Below are 18,101 nucleotides of genomic sequence, written 5' to 3'. Positions count from 1 at the left end.
GTTTAGCAAAGGCATAAAGAACTGCGTGTGAATGGTCCAATGCTGGAGTTGAAGGGAAATGCTGACAGAATGTAGTATGAATGTAAGAATAGTTTGAATGTTGAAGAGTTAGAATTTCCAGGAAAACCGGAATTAGGGAAAGTGTTAGTTGGATGAGTGGAATGTGTTGATGTTGGAATGCTTTGAATAGCTTGAAAAATGTGGGAATTGTGCAACTTGGAAAAATGTCCCATTCATTTCGATGGGAACTTCCTGGAAATTTGGGAAAAAAGCGGGATTTTTTTTGGAAAGTGATTAGGAGCATGGATGTCCTGAATGAGCTGAATTGGTTGGTGTTGGAATTGTTTCAATCGGACAAGAAATGTTGAAGTCGTAACAGTTTTTTAATTGAGAAATTGTATTATGGAATTCCTGGAATTTCGGGAAAACCGGGAATGTTTGTAGTTCCTAATTCAACTTGGTTTTTTGTTCTGACTAAGAAAAACGTTTTGACGATGGAACGGTTGAAATGGGATGAAAAAAGAAAAAGGGGTAGTGAAAGGAAAAAGGTTGGAAATAGGGTTAGAAAAAAAACAGGAATTCCTGGAAATGTGTTGAACGTGGAAAAATAGTAGTTTGAATGTTTAGAATGACTTGAATGTGTTGAAGGTGGAATGGTTTGAATGGGTTGAAGAATGTGGGAATTGTGAAAGTTTGAAAAATGGACAATTAATTTTGAATGGGAAATTTGAAGGAAAAAAAAGGAATTATGGGAAATCCTGGATTTTTTTTTAGAATAGTTGAAGTAGAGCACACAACTCCTGAACAGGCTGAATATTTTGAAGTTGGAACAGTTTGAATCAGATGAAAAATGTGGGAGTTGTGGAACTTTGAAAAATGTCTCATTCTTTTCAATGGGAATAACATGGAAATTTGGGAATTTCGGGGAAAGCGGGAATTTTTTGTAAAATTAATTGAAATGGTTGGTGTTGGAATCTTTAAAATCGGTGGAGAATTGTTGAAGTAGTAAAATGTTGAATTGAGAAATGGCATTACGGAATTCCTGGAATTTCGGGAAAACCGGGAATTTTTCCAGTTAAAAAAACAACTCTGTTTTTTGTCCTGATTAAGAGGAATGTTTTGACGGGGGAACAGTTGAAGTGGGTTGAAAAATGTGGAAGGAGTAATCGTCAGAAAAAAGGGTGGAAATAAAGCTTTGGAAAACCAGGAATTCTGGAAAATCCTGGAACTTTTTTAAACTTGGAAACAATGTAGTTTGAATGTCCAGGATGAGTGGAATGTGTTGAAGGTGGAATGGTTTAAATAGGTTGAAAAATGTGGAAGGTAGAGCGCGCAAAAATCTGGAGAAAAGTTGAAAAAACCGTGTGTGATTGTTTTGAACATTCCAATGCTGAAGTTGAACTGAAATCCTGGAATTTTTTTTAGAATAGTTGAAGTAGAGCACACAATTCCTGAACAGGCTGAATATTTTGAAGTTGGAACAGTTGGGATCAGATGAAAAATGTGGGAAATGTGGAACTTTAAAGAATGTCCCATTCATTTCAATGGGAATTTCCTAAAAATTTGGGAATTTCGGGAAAAGCGAGACATTTTTAGAAAATGATTAAAAAAAACAAAAAAAACTTAAATGGTCTAAATGAGTAGAAATGGTTGGTGTTGGAATTTTTCAAATCGGTGGAGAAATGTTGAAGTAGTAACATGTTGAATTGAGAAATGGTATTCGGAATTTCAGGAAAATCTGGAATTTTTCCAGTTCAAAAAACAACTTCGTTTTTTGTCCTGATTAAAAGGAATGTTTTGAAAAATGTGGAAGGAGTAGTGGACAGAAAAAAAGGTTTAAAAAAGAGATTGAAAAAACGTGAATTCCTGGAATTTTTTTGAACTTGGAAAAATTACAATTTGAATTTCCAGGATGAGTGGAATGTGTTGAAGGTGAAATTGTTTGAATTGAAAAAAATTAGAAAGTTTGAAACATATCCAATTCATTTTGAATGGGAAAAATGTCCTGGAATTCTGGGAAATCTGGGAATTTTTGCAATTTGTCGGGTGAAAAATCTGGAAGGTCGATCGCGCCAAAATCTGGAGAAGAAGTTGAAAAAACCATGAATGTTTGGAACATTCACACAACTAGATTGATAAATGGTATTACGGAATTCCTGGAATTTCAGGAAAACCGGGAATTTAACAACTTTGTTTTTTGTCCTGATTAAAAGGAATGTTTTGACGGTGGAACGATTGAAGCGCATTGAAAAATGTGGAAGGAGTCGTCGCCAGAATAAAGGGTAAAAAACAGGGTTTGAAAAAAACGGGAATTCCTGGAATTTTTTTGAACTTGGAAAAATGATAATTTGAATTTCCAGGATAAGTGGAATGTGTTGAAGGTGGAATGGTTTGAATCGGTTGAAAAATGTGAAAGTTTGAAAAATGGCCAATTCATTTTGAATGGGAAATGTCCCGGAAAACCTGGAATTCTGGGAAATCTGGGAAGTTTTGGAATTTGTTGGGTAAAAAATGTGGAAGGTAGAGCGCGCCAAAATCTGGAGAAGAAGTTGAAAAAAACATGAATGTTTGGAACATTCACACAACTAGATTGAAAAATGGCATTACGTAATTCCTGGAATTTCAGGATAACCGGGAATTTTTCCAGTTCAAAATACAACTTCGTTTTTTTGTCCTGATTAAAAGGAATGTTTTGACGGTGGAACGATTGAAGTGCGTTGAAAAATGTGGAAGGAGTAGTCGCCAGAAAAAAGGGTGGAAATAGGGCTTTGGAAAAGCAGGAATTCTGGAAAATCCTGGAATATTTTTGAACTTGTAAAAAGAGTAGTTTGAATGTCCAGGATGAGTGGAATGTGTTGAAGGTGGAAGGGTTTGAATCAGTTGAAAAATTTGAAAGTTTGAAAAATGTCCAATTCATTTTCAATGGGAAAAATGTCCTCGAAAAACTGGAATTCTGTGAATTTTTTGGAACATGGAAAAATTATAGTTTGAATTTCCAGGATGGTGGAGTACGTTGAAGGTGGAATGGTTTGAATCGGTTGAAAAATGTGAGAGTTTGAAAAATGTCCAATTCATTTTGAATGGGAAAAATGTCCCGGAAAACCTGGAATTTTGGGAAATCTGGGAAGAAAATTTAACATGGAAAAATGATAGTTTGAATTTCCAGGATGGTGGAGTATGTTGAAGGTGGAATGGTTTGAATCAGTTGAAAAATGTGAAAGTTTGAAAAATGTCCAATTCATTTTGAATGGGAAAAAATGTCCTGGAAAAGCTGGAATTCTGGGATTTTTTTTTTTTAACTTTGAAAAATGATAGTTTGAATTTCCAGGATGGTGGAGTATGTTGAAGGTGGAATGGTTTGAATCGGTTGAAAAATGTGAGAGTTTGAAAAATGTCCAATTCATTTTGAATGGGAAAAATGTCCCGGAAAACCTGGAATTTTGGGAAATCTGGGAAGAAAATTTAACATGGAAAAATGATAGTTTGAATTTCCAGGATGGTGGAGTATGTTGAAGGTGGAATGGTTTGAATCAGTTGAAAAATGTGAAAGTTTGAAAAATGTCCAATTCATTTTGAATGGGAAAAAATGTCCTGGAAAAAGCTGGAATTCTGGGATTTTTTTTTTTAACTTTGAAAAATGATAGTTTGAATTTCCAGGATGGTGGAGTATGTTGAAGGTGGAATGGTTTGAATCGGTTGAAACATGTGAAAGCATGAAACATTTCCAATTCATTTTGAATGGGAAAAAATGTCCCGGAAAACCTGGAGTTCTGGGAAATCTGGGAATTTTGGGAATTTGTCAAGGGAAAGCCAGCAATTCCCGAATAGGCTGAACAGTTTGAAGTTGGAATGGTTTGAATTGGGTGAAGAATGTGGAAGGTAGAGCACGCCATGAATTTTGGTGTAGAAAACATGTACAAAAATATACATTTTCATTCCACCAGCGTTGTTACGAACTTCTGTTTTGTTCCATCAACTTGCATTTTTTATTTTATTTTTTTGTCATTAATTTTCAGGATTTCCCCCTTTTTTGTTGCATCATTTCTGTGCTGAAATCATAAAGTTGCCGTGCGTGTCGTGGAAAGTGAGGTTCCTTATCTGGCTGCAGTTCCCCGCACTGCCGTAAGAGGGCGCAACTCCCCGCGCACAAGACAACACGCTGGGTAAACAACGATTGTTCCGGAATGTCGGCTAATGAAAGGCAGGCGCGAAGTGAAGGCGGCATTGTGTGGGTTTCCATGGAGAAGGTAAATAAGGGCACGACGATCCCATATTGGAGGATGAATAAACTCGCCTCAGTGTGGGACAACTTTGAATGAGTTTGTGTTCATCAAATAGGCAGCGTTGACAATATTAATCATACTATTGTTTTCCTTCTCATGTTTTGTCTTCCTTTGCTGTGATTGGCCGCCTGGTCTTAATCCCGCCCCTATGCACCCGGCGCGCGGATTGGCTGCGGACCCCGTGACGTCACCAAGCGAAAAAAGCATTTCTAGAGGCGCCCGCTTCCTGTCAGCGCCAGACGAAGAAGGAGCGGCTCTCTGTCCCGCCCGACGCCGACTTTCCTCCGCCGCGGCGCCGCAGACGCTCCGTCGACCTCTCTTCGTCCCCGCTCTCCGGCCGAGACGGCGCGGACCTTACAGCGACGCCGAGGACCTTCCAGCGTGTCTCGCCATGGACGCCGTGCGTGACCGCGGGCTGTAGGCGGCGGGAATATAACTCCACGTTTAAAACCATTTTGGTTTTAAACCTTTTTTTTTTTTGAACTGTTTACCGACATTCTTACCACTCATTCACTCCTATTTGAACAAGGTGAGTGTGGGGAGAGAAAAAAAAGAAAAAAAAAAAGTATTTTGTGCTAACGTCACTTTTCAAGTATGCTTATTTAGTTGTTACTTTCTAACATGTTATGGACATTTACCTGGCCGTGTAATCACCTGAGTGGAGTTAAAGGCAGCCCCTGAAACTTGACTATGGTGAGTGTTGTTTACAATTCAGGTCCCCTCCTTCATCCTCCTCCTCTTCCTCCGATGTAATCAGCTCTTAAGGTAGCTGCAGCTTTGTCCCTAAGAGCCAGCGCTAATGGTTTTAGTCAATGGACCCCCGTCCTCATCCCCAGACCCAATTAGCCCACCTTTCAACAGAGATTTGGCTGTACGCCTCAGTCTTCCCCCACCCCGAATTGGAAAGGATTACGAAAAAAACACGCAACGGTACATTCAAATGTCATTTTTGGACCGGTTCCGGGTGTTAGACCTGGTACAGAACTCTGGTCCGCAACCAAAAATGTGAAACTAGACACTCTCTCGAGGTACGGTTTGCACTCACGTGTGTTTTTGTCGAGCCGACTAGCATAGGGTAGACTTGATTTATCCCTCATTTATTAAAAATGTACACAACATGAAAACAAGAGGGAAACCTCAAAAGTGGCGCCGTTTCCACATACAGCTACAAAGTAAAACAGAACGAAAATGAGCAATAATAAGACATGTTGCGCACATACCATTGCACCATGCGTGGACAAACTAAACAAAAACGTTCCAACGCCCGCATACCGTATTTTCTGGACCATAGGGCGCACCGGATTATAAGGCGCACTGCCGATGAGCGGGTCTAGTCAGGTCTATTTTCACCGGAGACCGGAACAGATTCGACAAAGAAGCTCCATTCTAGGCTTCCCACTAGCCCCCGGAAAGTGCGGATGACCAAGAATCTGTCTAGTGTTGGCAACCCCACAACTCTAGAGCCGTATAGCGCCACCCTAGTGACTCCCTGGAGCTTTTTTCAAAAATGTAAAAAAATGGGGTGAAAATATAACTTTTGTTTTAAAATGGTTTCTGTAGGACTAACATGACATAAACCTTCCTAATTGTTTAAAATGTTTGTGTTAATGCTTCACTGATGAGAGTATTTGGCGAGCGCCGTTTTGTCCCGCTAATTCCAGCGGTCCATGAACTCGCCGTCGTCCTGTGGACTGTAACGCAAACGTTTTGTTTACGTGTACAACTTTCTCCGACGCTGCCACAGAAAGATGCGCTTTATGCCACTCCTTTCTCGTTTTGTCCACCAAACGTTTTATACTGTGCGTGAATGCACAAAGGTGAGCTTTGTTGACGTTGATTAATGCTAACATGCTATTTAGACCAAAGATTGTCATAAATCCACTAGAAGAAACTTGGACACACACATCTACAACTTTGTCCATTCTAAGACACTCATTTCCAGGAGTTCTCTCACCCTCGGAGAAGTTTTACTAATGTTTTCCCCCACACCCCCTTCCTCGTCCCCAGACCCAATTAGCCCACCTTTCAACAGAGATTTGGCTGTACGCCTCAGTCTTCCCCCACCCCGAATTGGAAAGGATTACGAAAAAAACACGCAACGGTACATTCAAATGTCATTTTTGGACCGGTTCCGGGTGTTAGACCTGGTACAGAACTCTGGTCCGCAACCAAAAATGTGAAACTAGACACTCTCTCGAGGTACGGTTTGCACTCACGTGTGTTTTTGTCGAGCCGACTAGCATAGGGTAGACTTGATTTATCCCTCATTTATTAAAAATGTACACAACATGAAAACAAGAGGGAAACCTCAAAAGTGGCGCCGTTTCCACATACAGCTACAAAGTAAAACAGAACAAAAATGAGCAATAATAAGACATGTTGCGCACATACCATTGCACCATGCGTGGACAAACTAAACAAAAACGTTCCAACGCCCGCATACCGTATTTTCTGGACCATAGGGCGCACCGGATTATAAGGCGCACTGCCGATGAGCGGGTCTAGTCAGGTCTATTTTCACCGGAGACCGGAACAGATTCGACAAAGAAGCTCCATTCTAGGCTTCCCACTAGCCCCCGGAAAGTGCGGATGACCAAGAATCTGTCTAGTGTTGGCAACCCCACAACTCTAGAGCCGTATAGCGCCACCCTAGTGACTCCCTGGAGCTTTTTTCAAAAATGTAAAAAAATGGGGTGAAAATATAACTTTTGTTTTAAAATGGTTTCTGTAGGACTAACATGACATAAACCTTCCTAATTGTTTAAAATGTTTGTGTTAATGCTTCACTGATGAGAGTATTTGGCGAGCGCCGTTTTGTCCCGCTAATTCCAGCGGTCCATGAACTCGCCGTCGTCCTGTGGACTGTAACGCAAACGTTTTGTTTACGTGTACAACTTTCTCCGACGCTGCCACAGAAAGATGCGCTTTATGCCACTCCTTTCTCGTTTTGTCCACCAAACGTTTTATACTGTGCGTGAATGCACAAAGGTGAGCTTTGTTGACGTTGATTAATGCTAACATGCTATTTAGACCAAAGATTGTCATAAATCCACTAGAAGAAACTTGGACACACACATCTACAACTTTGTCCATTCTAAGACACTCATTTCCAGGAGTTCTCTCACCCTCGGAGAAGTTTTACTAATGTTTTCCCCCACACCCCCTTCCTCGTCCCCAGACCCAATTAGCCCACCTTTCAACAGTGATTTGGCTGTACGCCTCAGTCTTCCCCCACGCCGAATTGGAAAGGATTACGAAAAAAACACGCAACGGTACATTCAAATGTCATTTTTGGACCGGTTCCGGGTGTTAGACCTGGTACAGAACTCTGGTCCGCAACCAAAAATGTGAAACTAGACACTCTTTCGAGGTACGGTTTGCACTCACGTGTGTTTTTGTCGAGCCGACTAGGATAGGGTAGACTTGATTTATCCCTCAATAGGGAAATTTTGTGCGGATTCAAAATGTACACAACATGAAAACCTCAAAAGTGGCGCCATTTCCACATATAGCTACAAAGTAAAACGGAACGGAAACCCCCAAAATGAGCAATAATAAGACATATTGCGCACATACTATTGCACCATGCGTGGACAAACTAAACAAAAACGTTCCAACGCCCGCATACCGTATTTTCTGGACCATAGGGCGCACCGGATTATAAGGCGCACTGCCGATGAGCGGGTCTAGTCAGGTCTATTTTCACCGGAGACCGGAACAGATTCGACAAAGAAGCTCCATTCTAGGCTTCCCACTAGCCCCCGGAAAGTGCGGATGACCAAGAATCTGTCTAGTGTTGGCAACCCCACAACTCTAGAGCCGTATAGCGCCACCCTAGTGACTCCCTGGAGCTTTTTTCAAAAATGTAAAAAAATGGGGTGAAAATATAACTTTTGTTTTAAAATGGTTTCTGTAGGACTAACATGACATAAACCTTCCTAATTGTTTAAAATGTTTGTGTTAATGCTTCACTGATGAGAGTATTTGGCGAGCGCCGTTTTGTCCCGCTAATTCCAGCGGTCCATGAACTCGCCGTCGTCCTGTGGACTGTAACGCAAACGTTTTGTTTACGTGTACAACTTTCTCCGACGCTGCCACAGAAAGATGCGCTTTATGCCACTCCTTTCTCGTTTTGTCCACCAAACGTTTTATACTGTGCGTGAATGCACAAAGGTGAGCTTTGTTGACGTTGATTAATGCTAACATGCTATTTAGACCAAAGATTGTCATAAATCCACTAGAAGAAACTTGGACACACACATCTACAACTTTGTCCATTCTAAGACACTCATTTCCAGGAGTTCTCTCACCCTCGGAGAAGTTTTACTAATGTTTTCCCCCACACCCCCTTCCTCGTCCCCAGACCCAATTAGCCCACCTTTCAACAGTGATTTGGCTGTACGCCTCAGTCTTCCCCCACGCCGAATTGGAAAGGATTACGAAAAAACACGCAATGGTACATTCAAATGTCATTTTTGGACCGGTTCCGGGTGTTAGACCTGGTACAGAACTCTGGTCCGCAACCAAAAATGTGAAACTAGACACTCTTTCGAGGTACGGTTTGCACTCACGTGTGTTTTTGTCGAGCCGACTAGGATAGGGTAGACTTGATTTATCCCTCAATAGGGAAATTTTGTGCGGATTCAAAATGTACACAACATGAAAACCTCAAAAGTGGCGCCATTTCCACATATAGCTACAAAGTAAAACGGAACGGAAACCCCCAAAATGAGCAATAATAAGACATATTGTGCACATACTATTGCACCATGCGTGGACAAACTAAACAAAAACGTTCCAACACCCGCATACCGTATTTTCTGGACCATAGGGCGCACCGGATTATAAGGCGCACTGCCGATGAGCGGGTCTAGTCAGGTCTATTTTCCCCGGAGACCGGAACAGACCCGGCAAAGAAGCTCCATCCTAGGCTTCCCACTAGCCCCCAGAAAGTGCGGATGATCAAGAATGTCTAGTGTTGGCAACCCCACAACTCTATAGCCGTATAGCGCCACCCTAGTGACTCCCTGGAGCTTTTTTCAAAAATGTAAAAAAATGGGGTGAAAATATAACTTTTGTTTTAAAATGGTTTCTGTAGGACTAACATGACATAAACCTTCCTAATTGTTTAAAATGTTTGTGTTTATGCTTCACTGATGAGAGTATTTGGCGAGCGCCGTTTTGTCCCGCTAATTCCAGCGGTCCATGAACTCGCCGTCGTCCTGTGGACTGTAACGCAAACGTTTTGTTTACGTGTACAACTTTCTCCGACGCTGCCACAGAAAGATGCGCTTTATGCCACTCCTTTCTCGTTTTGTCCACCAAACGTTTTATACTGTGCGTGAATGCACAAAGGTGAGCTTTGTTGACGTTGATTAATGCTAACATGCTATTTAGACCAAAGATTGTCATAAATCCACTAGAAGAAACTTGGACACACACATCTACAACTTTTTCCATTCTAAGACACTCATTTCCAGGAGTTCTCTCACCCTCGGAGAAGTTTTACTAATGTTTTCCCCCACACCCCCTTCCTCGTCCCCAGACCCAATTAGCCCACCTTTCAACAGTGATTTGGCTGTACGCCTCAGTCTTCCCCCACGCCGAATTGGAAAGGATTACGAAAAAAACACGCAATGGTACATTCAAATGTCATTTTTGGACCGGTTCCGGGTGTTAGACCTGGTACAGAACTCTGGTCCGCAACCAAAAATGTGAAACTAGACACTCTTTCGAGGTACGGTTTGCACTCACGTGTGTTTTTGTCGAGCCGACTAGGATAGGGTAGACTTGATTTATCCCTCAATAGGGAAATTTTGTGCGGATTCAAAATGTACACAACATGAAAACCTCAAAAGTGGCGCCATTTCCACATATAGCTACAAAGTAAAACGGAACGGAAACCCCCAAAATGAGCAATAATAAGACATATTGTGCACATACTATTGCACCATGCGTGGACAAACTAAACAAAAACGTTCCAACACCCGCATATAGTATTTTCTGGACCATAGGGCGCACCGGATTATAAGGCGCACTGCCGATGAGCGGGTCTAGTCAGGTCTATTTTCACCAGAGACCGGAACAGATCCGACAAAGAAACTCCATCCTAGGCTGCCCACTAGCCCCCGGGCCAATATCCGGACAGTGCGGATGATTAAGAATCTGTCTAGTGTTGGCAACCCACGGGTCTAGAGCCGCATAGCGCCACCCTTGTGTAATATATAACTTGTTTTAAAATGCTTTCTGTAGGACAAACATGACATAAACCTTCCTAATTGTTTAAAATGTTTGTGTTTATGCTTCACTGATGAGAGTATTTGGCGAGCGCCGTTTTGTCCCGCTAATTCCAGCGGTCCGTGAACTCGCCGTCGTCCTGTGGACTGTGACGCAAACGATTTGTTTACGTGTACAACTTTCTCCGACGCTGCCACAGAAAGACGTGCTTTATGCCACTCCTTTCTCGTTTTGTCCACCAAACGTTTTATACTGTGCGTGAATGCACAAAGGTGAGCTTTGTTGACGTTGTTGACTTGTGTGGTTTTCTAATCGGGCATATTTGGTCAGCGCGTGACTGCAAGCTAATTAATGCTAATTTTCACCGAAGACCGGAACAGACCCAACAAAGTGGCTTCATCCTAGGCTGCCCACTAGCCCCCGGGCCAATGTCCGAACAATGCGGATGATCAAGAATCTGTCTAGTGTTGGCAACCCCACTGGTCTAGAGCCGTATAGCACGCCCCTAGTGGCTCCCTGGTGCTTTTTTCAAAAATGGAAAAAATGGGGGGAGAAATAAAACTTTTGTTTTAAAAAAGTTTCTGTAGGACAAACATGACACAAACCTTCCTAATTGTTAAAAATGTTTGTGTTTATTCGTGACTGTTTAGAGTATTTGGCGAGCGCCATTTTGTACCGCTAATTTCGGCGGTCCTTGAACTCGCCGTCGTCGTGTGGACTGTGACGCAAAAGTTTGTTTACGTGTACCACTCTCTCCGACGCTGCCACAGAAAGACGCGCTTTATGCCACTCCTGTATCATTTTGTCCACCAAATGTTTTATACTGTGCGTGAATACACAAAGGTGAGCTTTGTTGGCTTGTGTGGATTTCTAATCAGGCATATTTGGTCAGCGCATGACTGCAAGCTAATTAATGCTAACATGCTATTTAGACCAAAGATTGTCATGAATCCACTAGAAGAAACTTGGACACACACATCTACAACTTTGTCCATTCTAAGACACTCATTTCCAGAAGTTATCTCACCCTCTGAGAAGTTTTATTAATGTTTTCCAACGTTGTAGAAATGTGTAGATATAAATATTACATTTCGGCATTTCTGTCAACAAGGATTTGCGTCAGCCATTTTGATAGTAGGCTAAAATAACTAATATAGACTCTTGCATTGTGTTGCCTTCATTATAACACTTGTATAAGACTTTTAAAGTCATTTTGATAGTAGGCTAATATAGCTAATATAGACACTTACGTCATGTGTTGTCTTCATTATAACACTTATATAAGACTTTTAAAGTCATTTTGATAGTAGGCTAATATAGACACATACATCATGTGTTGCCTTCATTATAACACTTATATAAGACTTTTAAAGTCATTTTGATAGCAGGCTAAAATAACTAATATAAACACTTACATTTTGTGTTGCCTTCATTATAACACCTTTATAAGACGTTTAAAGTAATTTTGATAGTAGGCTAATATAGACACTTACATCATGTGTTGTCTTCAGTGTAACACTTATATAAGACTTTTAAAGTAATTTTGATAGTAGGCTAATATAGACACATCATGTGTTGCCTTCATTATAACACTTATATATGACTTTTATAGTAATTTTGATAGTAGGCTAATATAGACACTTACATCATGTGTTGCCTTCATTATAACACTTATATAATACTTTTATAGTAATTTTGATAGTAGGCTAATATAACTAATATAGACACTTACAATATGTGTTGCCCTCATAACACCTATATAAGACTTTTAAAGTAATTTTGATAGTAGGCTAAAATAACTAATATAAACACTTACATTATGTGTTGCCTTCATTATAACACTTGTATAAGACTTTTAAAGTAATTTTCATAGTAGGCTAATACAGACACTTAAATAATGTGTTGTCTTCATTATAACACTTAAATAAGACTTTTAAAGTCATTTCGATAGTAGGCTAATACAACTAATATAGACACTGACATTGTGTGTTGCCTTCATTATTACACTTATATAAGACTTTTAAAGTCATTTTGATAGTAGGCTCTTCATTATAACACTTATATAAGACTTTTAAAGTCACTTTGATAGTAGGCTAATATAGACACTTACATCATGTGTTGCCTTCATTATAACACTTATATAAGACTTTTAAAGTCATTTTGATAGTAGGCTCTTCATTATAACACTTATATAAGACTTTTAAAGTCACTTTGATAGTAGGCTAATATAGACACTTACATCATGTGTTGTCTTCATTATAACACTTATATAAGACTTTTAAAGTCATTTTGATAGTAGGCTCTTCATTATAACACTTATATAAGACTTTTAAAGTCACTTTGATAGTAGGCTAATATAGACACTTACATCATGTGTTGTCTTCATTATAACACTTATATAAGACTTTTAAAGTCACTTTGATAGTAGGCTAATATAGACACTTACATCATGTGTTGTCTTCATTATAACACTTATATAAGACTTTTAAAGTCATTTTGATAGTAGGCTAATATAGACACTATCAAAATGCTCTGCCTTCATTATAAGACATATAAGATGTTTTTTTTCGCAGCTCCAGACAGATTAGTTTTTTGTAATTTTGGTCCAATTTGGCTCTCTCAACATTTTGGGTAGCCGACCTTTGGTCTAGGGAGACAGAAGTGTCCGATACACACTCATTCAGTCCGCCGGTCCTTTCCACGCGGACTCCGGTGTGGCAGAGTGCCAGCAGCTGGTCTTCGGCGCCAACATGGCCGTGTCCAAAAAGGCAGAGCCAACAGTTGACCAAAAAAAGCACTGCCAAAGTCAGGAAAGTGCCACCCCTGTGTTGGGCAGACCCACAAGGCACACATGTATGAAATCAAAAGGAGCTCCTGCAACCAGCAGCGTCATCTGTGGTCCACATGCTCTCCTGGGGTCACATGTCTTTTTGTAGAGCCCACTAAACATTCATTTTCCTGTCACAATATCACTTATGTGTTTTTAATGAAAAAATAAATAATACGATCCTTCCTCAGCCTTCCCGGTAAGGTCTATTCAGGTGTACTGGAGAGGAGGCTACGCCGGATAGTCGACCCTCGGACTCAGGAGGAACAGTGTGGTTTTGGTCCTGGTCGTGGAACTGTGGACCAGCTCTATACTCTCGGCAGGGTCCTTGAGGGTGAATGGGAGTTTGCCCAACCAGTCTACATGTGCTTTGTGGACTTGGAGAAGGCATTGGACCGTGTCCCTCGGGAAGTCCTGTGGGGAGTGCTCAGAGAGTATGGGGTATCGGACTGTCTGATTGTGGCGGTCCGCTCCCTCTGATCAGTGTCAGAGCTTGGTCCGCATTGCCGGCAGTAAGTCGGACAAGTTTCCAGTGAGGGTTGGACTCCGCCAAGGCTGCCCTTTGTCACCCATTCTGTTCAGAACTTTTATGGACAGAATTTCTAGGCGCAGTCAAGGTGTTGAGGGGATCTGGTTTGGTGGCTGCAGGATTAGGTCTCTGCTTTTTAAACATGATGTGGTCCTGATGGCTTCATCTGGCCAGGATCTTCAGCTCTCACTGGATCGGTTCGCAGCGGAGTGTGAAGCGACTGGGATGAGAATCAGCACCTCCAAGTCTGAGTCCATGGTTCTCGCCCGGAAAAGGGTGGAGTGCCATCTCCGGGTTGGGGAGGAGACCCTGCCCCAAGTGGAGGAGTTCAAGTACCTCGGAGTCTTGTTCACGAGTGAGGGAAGAGTGGATCGTGAGATCGACAGGCGGGTCGGTGCGGCGTCTTCAGTAATGCGGGCGCTGTATCGATCCGTTGTGGTGAGGAAGGAGCTGAGCCGGAAGGCAAAGCTCTCAATTTACCGGTCGATCTACGTTCCCATCCTCACCTATGGTCATGAGCTTTGGGTTATGACCGAAAGGACAAGATCACGGCCGAAATGAGTTTCCTTCGCTGGGTGGCGGGTCTCTCCCTTAGAGATAGGGTGAGAAGCTCTGTCATCCGGGGGGAGCTCAAAGTAAAGCCGTTGCTCCTCCACATGGAGAGGAGCCAGATGAGGTGGTTCGGGCATCTGGTCAGGATGCCACCCGAACGCCTCCCTAGGGAGGTGTTTCGGGCACGTCCGACCGGTAGGAGGCCACGGGGGAGACCCAGGAGACGTTGGGAAGACTATGTCTCCCGGCTGGCCTGGGAATGCCTCGAGATCCCCCAGGAGGAGCTGGACGAAGTGGCTGGGGAGAGGGAAGTCTGGGCTTCCCTACTTAGGCTGCTGCCCCCGCGACCCGACCTCAGATAAGCGGAAGAAGATGGATGGATACGATCCAAACTAAATGTGTTGAACCCTCGCCTCAGCCGCAGGCACTCGCTGGTCCTCTTGCCTAAACGCCGCACTGAAGTGCAGGACGGGGAGACCATCAGGAGCCTCATCCTGCTAACTTACTCGTTCAAAAAACTACTTTGCTGCTCCTCACAGTCGCATGATTACAATCCGAACACTGTTTGGTTCTGAACCAGTTGCAGTTCTAGAGCAGGGTCTGTCAAACTTGTTTTCATTGAGGGCCACATCGCAGTAATGGCTGCCTACCGAAGGCCATTAACTATTCATTTCAATTAGGCATGCAGTTAATAACATGTTTAATCAGGATTCATCCAAATTCAAGTGTGATGCATGAGATTTTTATTTTTTGAAATATATCACTTGACAACACTTATGTATAATCACCTAATTATTGCACGATTACCTATGCGTCTGATTATTACATTTTGTCATCTAACTTAATAGTGTGAGAGTCCAGTCCATAGTGTTTGGTAGTCAAATGTTAAGGTGGTATTATTAAATAGGTGTATAATTGTTTGGTTATCAAATGTTAAGGTGGTATTATTAAATAGATTTATAATCGTTTAGTTGTCAAATGTTAAGGTGGTATTATTATATAGGTGTATAATTGTTTGGTTGTCAAATGTTAAGGTGGTATTATTAAATAGGTGTATAATTGTTTGGTTGTCAAATGTTAAGGTGGTATTATTAAATAGGTGTATAATTGTTTGGTTATCAAATGTTAAGGTGGTATTATTAAATAGGTGTATAATTGTTTGGTTATCAAATGTTAAGGTGGTATTATTAAATAGGTGTATAATTGTTTGGTTATCAAATGTTAAGGTGGTATTAAATAGGTGTATAATCGTTTAGTTGTCAAATGTTAAGGTGGTATTATTAAATAGGTGTATAATTGTTTGGTTATCAAATGTTAAGGTGGTATTATTAAATAGGTGTATAATTGTTTGGTTATCAAATGTTAAGGTGGTATTATTAAATAGGTGTATAATTGTTTGGTTATCAAATGTTAAGGTGGTATTATTAAATAGATTTATAATCGTTTAGTTGTCAAATGTTAAGGTGGTATTATTATATAGGTGTAAAATTGTTTGGTTGTCAAATGTTAAGGTGGTATTATTAAATAGGTGTATAATTGTTTGGTTGTCAAATGTTAAGGTGGTATTATTAAATAGGTGTATAATCGTTTGGTTGTCAAATGTTAAGGTGGTATTATTAAATAGGTGTATAATCGTTTGGTTGTCAAATGTTAAGGTGGTATTATGAAATAGGTGTGTTATTGTTTGGTTGTCAAATGTTAAGGTGGTATTATTAAATAGGTGCATAATTGCTTCGTTGTCAAATGTTAAGGTGGTATTATTAAATAGGTGTATAATCGTTTGGTTGTCAAATGTTAAGGTGGTATTATTAAATAGGTGTATAATCGTTTGGTTGTCAAATGTTAAGGTGGTATTATTAAATAGGTGTATAATTGTTTGGTTGTCAAATGTTAAGGTGGTATTATTAAATAAGTGTAATTGTTTGGTAGTCAAATGTTAAGGTGGTATTATTAAATAGGTGTGTAATTGTTTGGTTGTCAAATGTTAAGGTGGTATTATTAAATAGGTACATAATTGCTTCATTGTCAAAAGTTAAGGTGGTATTATTAAATAGGTGTGTAATTGTTTGGTTGTCAAATGTTAAGGTGGTATTATTAAATAGGTGTGTATAATTGTTTGGTTATCAAATGTTAAGGTGGTATTATTAATTAGGTGTATAATTGTTTGGTTGTCAAATGTTAAGGTGGTATTATTAAATAGGTGTATAATTGTTTGGTTGTCAAATATTAAGGTGGTATTATTAAATAGGTGTATAATTGTTTGGTTGTCAAATGTTAAGGTGGTATTATTAAATAAGTGTATAATTGTTTGGTTATCAAATGTTAAGGTGTTATTATTAAATGGATGTATAATTGTTTGGTTGTCAAATATTAAGGTGGTATTATTAAATAGGTGCATAATTGCTTCGTTGTCAAATGTTAAGGTGGTATTATTAAATAGGTGTGTAATCGTTTAGTTGTCAAATGTTAAGGTGGTATTATTAAATAGGTGTATAATTGTTTGGTTATCAAATGTTAAGGTGGTATTATTAAATAGGTGTATAATTGTTTGGTTATCAAATGTTAAGGTGGTATTATTAAATAGGTGTATAATTGTTTGGTTATCAAATGTTAAGGTGGTATTAAATAGGTGTATAATCGTTTAGTTGTCAAATGTTAAGGTGGTATTATTAAATAGGTGTATAATTGTTTGGTTGTCAAATGTTAAGGTGGTATTATTAAATAGGTGTATAATTGTTTGGTTGTCAAATGTTAAGGTGGTATTATTAAATAGGTGTATAATTGTTTGGTTATCAAATGTTAAGGTGGTATTAAATAGGTGTATAATCGTTTAGTTGTCAAATGTTAAGGTGGTATTATTAAATAGGTGTATAATTGTTTGGTTGTCAAATGTTAAGGTGGTATTATTAAAAAGGTGTGTAATTGTTTGGTTGTCAAATGTTAAGGTGGTATTATTAAATAGGTATATAATTGTTTGGTTATCAAATGTTAAGGTGGTATTATTAAATAGGTGTGTATAATTGTTTGGTTATCAAATGTTAAGGTGGTCTTATTAATTAGGTGTATAATTGTTTGGTTGTCAAATGTTAAGGTGGTATTATTAAATAGGTGTATAATTGTTTGGTTGTCAAATATTAAGGTGGTATTATTAAATAGGTGTATAATTGTTTGGTTGTCAAATGTTAAGGTGGTATTATTAAATAAGTGTATAATTGTTTGGTTATCAAATGTTAAGGTGTTATTATTAAATGGATGTATAATTGTTTGGTTGTCAAATATTAAGGTGGTATTATTAAATAGGTGCATAATTGCTTCGTTGTCAAATGTTAAGGTGGTATTATTAAATAGGTGTGTAATCGTTTAGTTGTCAAATGTTAAGGTGGTATTATTAAATAGGTGTATAATTGTTTGGTTATCAAATGTTAAGGTGGTATTATTAAATAGGTGTATAATTGTTTGGTTATCAAATGTTAAGGTGGTATTAAATAGGTGTATAATTGTTTGGTTATCAAATGTTAAGGTGGTATTAAATAGGTGTATAATCGTTTAGTTGTCAAATGTTAAGGTGGTATTATTAAATAGGTGTATAATTGTTTGGTTGTCAAATGTTAAGGTGGTATTATTAAATAGGTGTATAATCGTTTGGTTGACAAATGTTAAGGTGGTATTATTA

General features: G+C 39.6%; 1 protein-coding gene across 5 annotated transcripts in view; it reads left to right on the top strand.

Annotated features, from left to right (window-relative positions):
* lmo4b (LIM domain only 4b) overlaps positions 1 to 18,101 on the top strand; it is a 158,968-nt gene that overhangs the window by 61,955 nt on the left and 78,912 nt on the right. The window contains exon 1 of one of the 5 annotated variants that reach the window (XM_061977466.2): positions 4,035 to 4,247. The exons of 2 other annotated variants lie outside the window; for them this stretch is intronic. The gene's annotated coding sequence lies outside the window, so the exon portion shown is untranslated. Of the gene's footprint in view, positions 1 to 4,034; positions 4,248 to 4,593; positions 4,977 to 18,101 lie in introns of those variants that run through there. 2 more of the 5 variants (XM_061977463.2, XM_061977462.2) reach the window with 2 other exon arrangements.

The sequence above is a fragment of the Nerophis lumbriciformis genome, linkage group LG18 (genome assembly GCF_033978685.3).
Source record: "Nerophis lumbriciformis linkage group LG18, RoL_Nlum_v2.1, whole genome shotgun sequence".
Classification (NCBI taxonomy): Eukaryota; Metazoa; Chordata; class Actinopteri; order Syngnathiformes; family Syngnathidae; genus Nerophis; species Nerophis lumbriciformis.
The sequence above is the reverse complement of the archived record's forward strand: the minus strand, read 5'-3'. Positions and strand labels throughout refer to the sequence as shown.